A 6,725-nucleotide genomic window follows, 5' to 3' on the forward strand; every position below is an offset into this window, starting at 1 on the left:
GAATAAAATATTTAAGAATTAACCAAAGAGGCAAAAGATTTATACCATTAAAACTACTGAACATTGCTGAAAGAAATTAAAGACATAAATAAATGAAAAGACATCCCATGTTTGTGAACTCTAAGTGATCTATAGGTTTGATGCAACCTTTCTCAAAATCCCAATGACATAGTTAACAGAAATAGAAAATCCCATCGTAAAATTCATAATGGAATCCTACGGGACCCTGAATAGCCAAGCAATCCTGAAAAAGATGAACAAAGTTGGAGGTCTCAAGCCTTTTGATTTCAAAACTTACTACAAATCTACAGTAATCAAAAGAGTGTGTTGAAAGGTCACTGGCATAAAGACAGACATATGGACAATCAATAGAGTCCAGAAGTAAACACTTGCAAATATAGTCCAGTGACTTTCAACAAGGGTGTCAAGACCATTCAATGGGCGAAAGACAGTCTTCAATAAACAGTGCTGGGAAAACTGGATATCCATATGCAAAAGAATGAAGTTGGACCCTTACCTAACACTTTATACAAAAATGAACTAAAATTGATCCATGACCTAAATGTAAAATCTAAAACTATAAAACTCTTAGAAGAAAACGTAGGGGAAAAACTGCATTATGTTGGATTTAGCAATGATTTCTTGGATATGACACCAAAGGCACAGGCAACAAAGGAAAAAATAGATTGCACTTGATGAAATTTTAAGAATTTTGTGCATCAACAGGCATAGCAACAGAGTAAAAAGGCAACCCACAGAGAAAATATGGGAAAAATATTTGCAAATCATATATCTGATGAGTTAATATCCAGAATATATAAAGAACTCCTACAACTCAACCACAGTTAAAACAAACAAACAACCTGATTCAAAAATGGGCAAAGGGGACTTCCCTGATGGTCCAGTGGTTAAGAATCTGCCTTCCAATGCAGGGGATGCGGGTTTGATCCCTGGTTGGGGAACTAAGATCCCACGTGCCACAGGGCAACTAAGCCCTCACGCCACAACTAGAGAGAAGCCTGCATGCGATGTAGAGCCCACGCACCACAACAAAGACCTGACACAGCCAAAAAAAAAAAAAAAAGCTAAAATACATTAAACAAAAAATGGGCAAAGGAGTTGGATAGATATTTTTACAAAGACATACAGATTGCCAATAAGCACATGAAAAGATGCTCACCATCACTAATCAATAGAGAAATGTAAATCAAAACTACAGTGAGATACCACATCACACCCATTAGGATGGCTACTATCAAAAAACAGAAAACAGCAAGTGTTGGCAAGGATGTGGAGAAATTGGAGCCCTTGTACACTGCTGGTGGGAAGGTATAAGGACACTAGTCAGGCTTCCCTGGTAGTGCAGTGGTTAAGAATCTACCTGCCAATGCAGGGGACACGGGTTCGAGCACTGGTCGGGGAAGATCCCACATGTCGCAGAGCAACTAAGCCCTTGCACCACAACTACTGAGCCTGCGCTCTAGAGCCTGCAAGCCACAACTACTGAGTCCGTGAGCCACAACTACTGAAGCCCGTGCACCTAGAGCCCGTCCTCCACAACAAGAGAAGCCACTGCAATGAGAAGCCCGCACACTGCAACGAAGAGTAGCCCCCGCTCGCCGCAACTAGAGAAAGCCCACGCGCAGCAACGGAGACCCAACTCGGCAAAAAAAAAAAAAAAAAAGTTGGTTCTTTGAAAAGCTCAACAATGTTAACAAAGTTTTAGCTAGACTTTCTTAGTCTGGTCAGGCTGCTATAACAAAATACCACAAACTGGGTAGCTTATAAACAACGGAAACTTATTTCTCACAGTTTTAGAGATTGGAAGTCCAAGATCAAAGTGCCACGGTGATTAGGTGAGGGGCCTCCTCTAGGTCGCAGACTCTCATTATCTCATGTGTAAGGAGCCAGGGATTTCTCTGGAACCTCTTTTATAAGGGCACATATCCCATTAGTGAGGGCTTTGCCCTTATGACTTAATCACCTCCCAAAGGCCCCCAACCCCTAATACCATCACATTCAGCATTAGGATTTAATAGACGAGTTTTGAGTGGACGTAACATTCAGAATATAGCACATACTTAGAAAGGAAAAAGAGAAAGCTGCAAATAACTGAAATCAGAAGTGAAAATGGGGGGCTTCCCTGGTGCCGCAGTGGTTGAGAATCCACCTGCCACTGCAGGGGACACGGGTTCGAGCCGTGGTCCAGGAAGATCCCACATGCCGCGGAGCAACTAAGCCCGTGCACCACAACTACTGAGTCTGCACTCTAGAGCCCACGAGCCACAACTACTGAAGCCCACGTGCCACAACTACTGAAGCCCAGGCACCTAGAGCCCATGCTCCACAACAAGAGAAGCCACTGCAATAAGAAGCCTGCGCACCACAATGAAGAGTAGCACCCAGTCGCCACAACTAGAGAAAAGTCTGCGCACAGCAATGAAGACCCAACGCAGCCAAAAACAAACAAACAAACAAATAAATAAATAAATAAAATACAGCTAAGAACATAGTCATAAAAAAAAGTGAAAATGGGGACATTATTACTGAGCTTTTTGAGATAAAAAGGGTTTATAAGAGAATATTCTGAACAATAGCACACCAACAAATTAGATAACCTAGAAGAAACGGACGAATTCCTTGAAACACACAAATTACCTAAACCAACTCAAGAAGAAACAGAAAATCGAGAAGAAACAGAAAATCCCAACAGGCCTATAACAAGAGATTGAATCAGTAATCAAAAACCTCCCAACAAAGAAAAGTCCTGGACCAGATGGCTTCACAGGTGAATTCTACCAAACATTTAAAGAAGAGTTAACATTAATTGTTCTTAAACTCTTCCAAAAAACTGAAGAAGGAGCAGTCCCCAGCTCATCCTATGAGGCCAGCATTACCCTAATGCCAGAGCCAGATAATGACATCACAAGAAAATAAGATTACAGACCAATTTCCCACATGAATACAGATGCAAAAATCCTCCATAAGATATTAGCAAATTGAATCCAATAACATATTTAAAGAATTATTCACCATGACCAAGTAGGATTTGTCCCAGGGATTCCAGCGTGGTTAAATATAAGAAAATATGGAAATTCCCTGGCAGTCCATTGGTTAGGACTCTGCTCTCACTGCCAAAGGCCCGGGTTCAATCTCTGGTCAGGGAACTAAAATCCCACAATCTGCGCAGCGCAGGCAAGAAAAAAAAAAGAAAGAAAAAGGAAATTCAATCAATGTGACGTATCACATTAGCAGAATGAAGGAAACGAAACTGCATGACTCTCTCAGTGTAGAAGAGGCATTTCACAAATCCAACATCTTTCTATGATAAAAACTCTCAGAAAAGTAGGAATAAAGGGCATATTTCTCAACATGATTAAGGCTATTTATGAAAAACCCACAGCTAACATCATATTGAAAGACTGAAAGCTTTCCCCTTAAGATCAGGAACATGACAAGGATGCCTGCTTTCACTGCTGCTATTCGACACTGTACTGAAGGTTCTAGCCAGAGCAAATACAGTTGACCCTTGAGCAATGTGGAGGTTAGGGACACCAACCGTCTGACCCGTCAGAAACCCACACGTATAACTTGATAGTTGGCCCTCCGTATCAGCGGTTCTGAATCTGCTTGTTAACGTTTTATCTCTTGCTGTATGTGTGTTTTGCCCCGTCTCACGCTCTCACTATAAGCCAGGTCTCCATTTGGCACTGGACCTTTGTTTCTGTCATCCCTCTACTCCAGCTCAGCCAGAACAATTCCTTCCCCCCCACCCCGGCTCACTTGAGATTGTCCAAGTAGAATCTGGATTTTGAGGTCTCCCGAGCCATCCTCCTTCTTAGAGTATCTATTTCACACCGCGAGTTGGCACTGCAACAGGTGCTCACCTTCTTTTCTTCAGGATCTTAGTTCCCCAACCAGGGATCGAACCCACGCCCCCTGCCGTGGAAGCTCATAGTCCTGACCACTGGACCGCCAGGGAAGTCCACAGGCGCTCACTTTCAGGTCTTGTCCTAGAATCATACGATTCCTGCCCAATATTTGAGACAAAGGATTGTCATTTTCGCTGGGTAAAGGGACTATGGTGGAAGCAGGGACTTGGTTGACCTTCCCTAAAGGTGAAGTCAGAAGGAGAGGGTCAGTTTGACGAGTTCCCTCCTGAGGGTCGGCACCCAAGCAGAGCTTCCACGTACCACCTTAAGAGATATCCGTCCTGTGGCTGACCTTGAAGGATATCCCACCCTCTGCAGTACGCTGGGGCCCCCTAGGCAGTCTTGAGAGCCGGCTGGGCCTGTTGGCAACTGCCTCGTCTTCAGCTCTTGCTCTGATAATGCGCCCTCCTCCGGGCAATGGGACTTTCACCTCTTCTCCACTCTTGCCTCTCTGCATGTCCGCCTCTAAGGTGTCCTTGGTCACTCTTCCTCTGGCAGGCAGCTCTGCAGTCTGCACATGGGGGAGGAGAGGCAGCCCTGACCCACCTTCCAGCCTTTGCACCACAAAGGCGGGCTCAGACCCCACAGCAGGCAGGGCCTGGAGATCAGGGGTCTGGATGATGAGAACCTCAGTAAAAATTCAAAATGTCCCAAATTCCCTGGGTTGTCATTTGTCCTTCTTTTCATTTTGTTTCCCCTAGAATGATCTCTTAAAGAAAGAGTCTCTGGGCTTTCCTTCAGAGAAGGGAGGAGAAAATATAACTTATGGGTTTGCTGTAATGTTCTGCTAATCTTGAAACACGTGTACAATCACAGAGCTAAAAGCACTGTTTCTGATGCATTCTGGTATAAAGCAGAATTACAGTGTAAACACATTTAATTTAAAAACATTAAGAGGCAAAAGATCACATATTACATAATTTACATAAAACATCCAGACTAGCCAAATCTGTGGAGAAAAAATTGATTAGTGGTGGCTTAGGGCTGGGTGGGAGGGATAGAAGGATAGATAACTAAAAGGCACAGTGTTTCTTTCTGAGGTGATGAAAATATTCTGAAATTGATCATAATGATGGTCATACATATACATGAATATACTAAAAATCATTCAATTGTACAATTTAAATTGTACAATTTAAATGGATAAATTATATGATATGTGAATTATATCTCAATAAAACACAACATTGTAAATCAACTATACCCCAAGAAAAAGTTTTTTTAATCTGTTTAAAAAATAAACCTTAAGGGGACTTCCCTGGTGGCCCAATGGGTAAGACTCTGCACTCCCAATGCAGGGGGCCGGGAGGTTCGATCCCTGGTCGGGGAACTAGATCCCGCATGCACGCCACAACTAAGAGTCTGCATGCCACAACTAAAGAGTCCACATGCCACAACTAAAGATCCCGAGTGCAGCAACTAAAGAGTCTGCATGCCGCAACTAAGACCTGGTGCAGCCAAAATAAATTCATTCATTCATTCATTCATTCATTTAAAAAAACAAAAACAAAAAAATACCTTAAGATGCTCTCTTTGCTGAATCCACCAGGAGAATGAAGCCTATTTTCAGCAACCAGACTGTCGACATTCCAGAAAATGTCAACATCACTGTAGAAGGACACACAATTATTGTGAAGGGCCCCAGAGGAATCCTGCAGAGGGACTACATCAGTATAGAACTCAGCCTCCTTGGAAAGAATAGGAAGGGACTCCAGGTTGACAAACAGTGGAGAAGAGAAAGGAACCGGCTCCAGTTCATGCAGTCCCAAGTCCAATACAACACATGATCAAGGGTGTTCCACTGGGCTTCCATTACAAGAGTACGTCTGTGTATGCTCACTTCCCCACCCACGTCTTTATTCAGGAGAGCAGGTCTCTTGTTGATACTGGAAATTTCTTAGATGAAAAATCTGCAGGGCTCATATGAGGCCAGGCATTGCTTATTCAGTATCTCAAGCCCAGGAAGTGATTTGCACTGACTTTGCATCAAATTCAGCTGCTTTGATTCAGCAAGCCACACAGTTAAAAATAAGGGTATCAGAACATTTTGGATATTATCTACGTCTCTGAAAAAGGAACAAATCATCAGGCTGATGAATAAGATCTAAGAGTTGTCTTGCTATGGAAACAAGAAGATACCAAATGATTCCCAGGACCTCTTTGTGATATCTTTAAAATGCAGTGAAACTTATCTATTGGAAAAAAAAATGAGAAGTCTCACACTTGTGCTCTGATCAGCTGAGTGTCCTGTGACTTGCTTGTTATACTCAAGGCTGGAACCCTCACATCTTTTCACGGACATTTTGTGTTGATGCACCTCACCACCAGGGGGAGCTTATTCTATCAATATTATCTTCTGTCCTAGACATTAGAAAGTCTTCTGGACGCAGGGTAATTTGGGGGAAGGAGAGGAGTGAATGTGCCAGCAACAATGGTAAATGTAGGAAATTCCCTGGCGGCCCAGTGGTTAGAACTTGGCGCTTTCACTGCCAGGGCCCGGGTTCAGTCCCTGGTCCGGGAACTAAGATCCTGCACGCTGTGCCAAAAAAAAAAAAAAAAAAAAGTCAATGTATTTTGGGTGTGTTTCCTTGAGCAAGTCATTTCATCTCTCCTCTCAATTCAGCCTCAATTTCCTCATCTGTAGCAGAGAAAGAATAACTCCATTTGACAGTCTTTCAGAGCTGTAAGAATCTCTTAGCAGAGTGTCTGCTGGCGGGGGGCTGCTGATACTACTGTTATCAAGCGGTTGGAGTCCAGTGGACACCCTATAGGCCCCAGGTCACCTTTACCCAA

At 43.1% G+C, this 6,725-nt stretch overlaps 1 pseudogene across 1 annotated transcript; it reads left to right on the forward strand.

The window, feature by feature from the left end:
• The first annotated feature begins 5,274 nt into the window (after nucleotides 1–5,274).
• Nucleotides 5,275–6,033, forward strand: LOC309972561 (large ribosomal subunit protein uL6-like; annotated as a pseudogene). Its single transcript has one exon. The product of its transcript is annotated as a large ribosomal subunit protein uL6-like (transcript).
• Nucleotides 6,034–6,725: the final 692 nt, after the last annotated feature.

The sequence above is a fragment of the Leucopleurus acutus genome (assembly GCF_964270905.1).
Source record: "Leucopleurus acutus genome assembly, chromosome: 16".
NCBI lineage: Eukaryota > Metazoa > Chordata > Mammalia > Artiodactyla > Delphinidae > Leucopleurus > Leucopleurus acutus.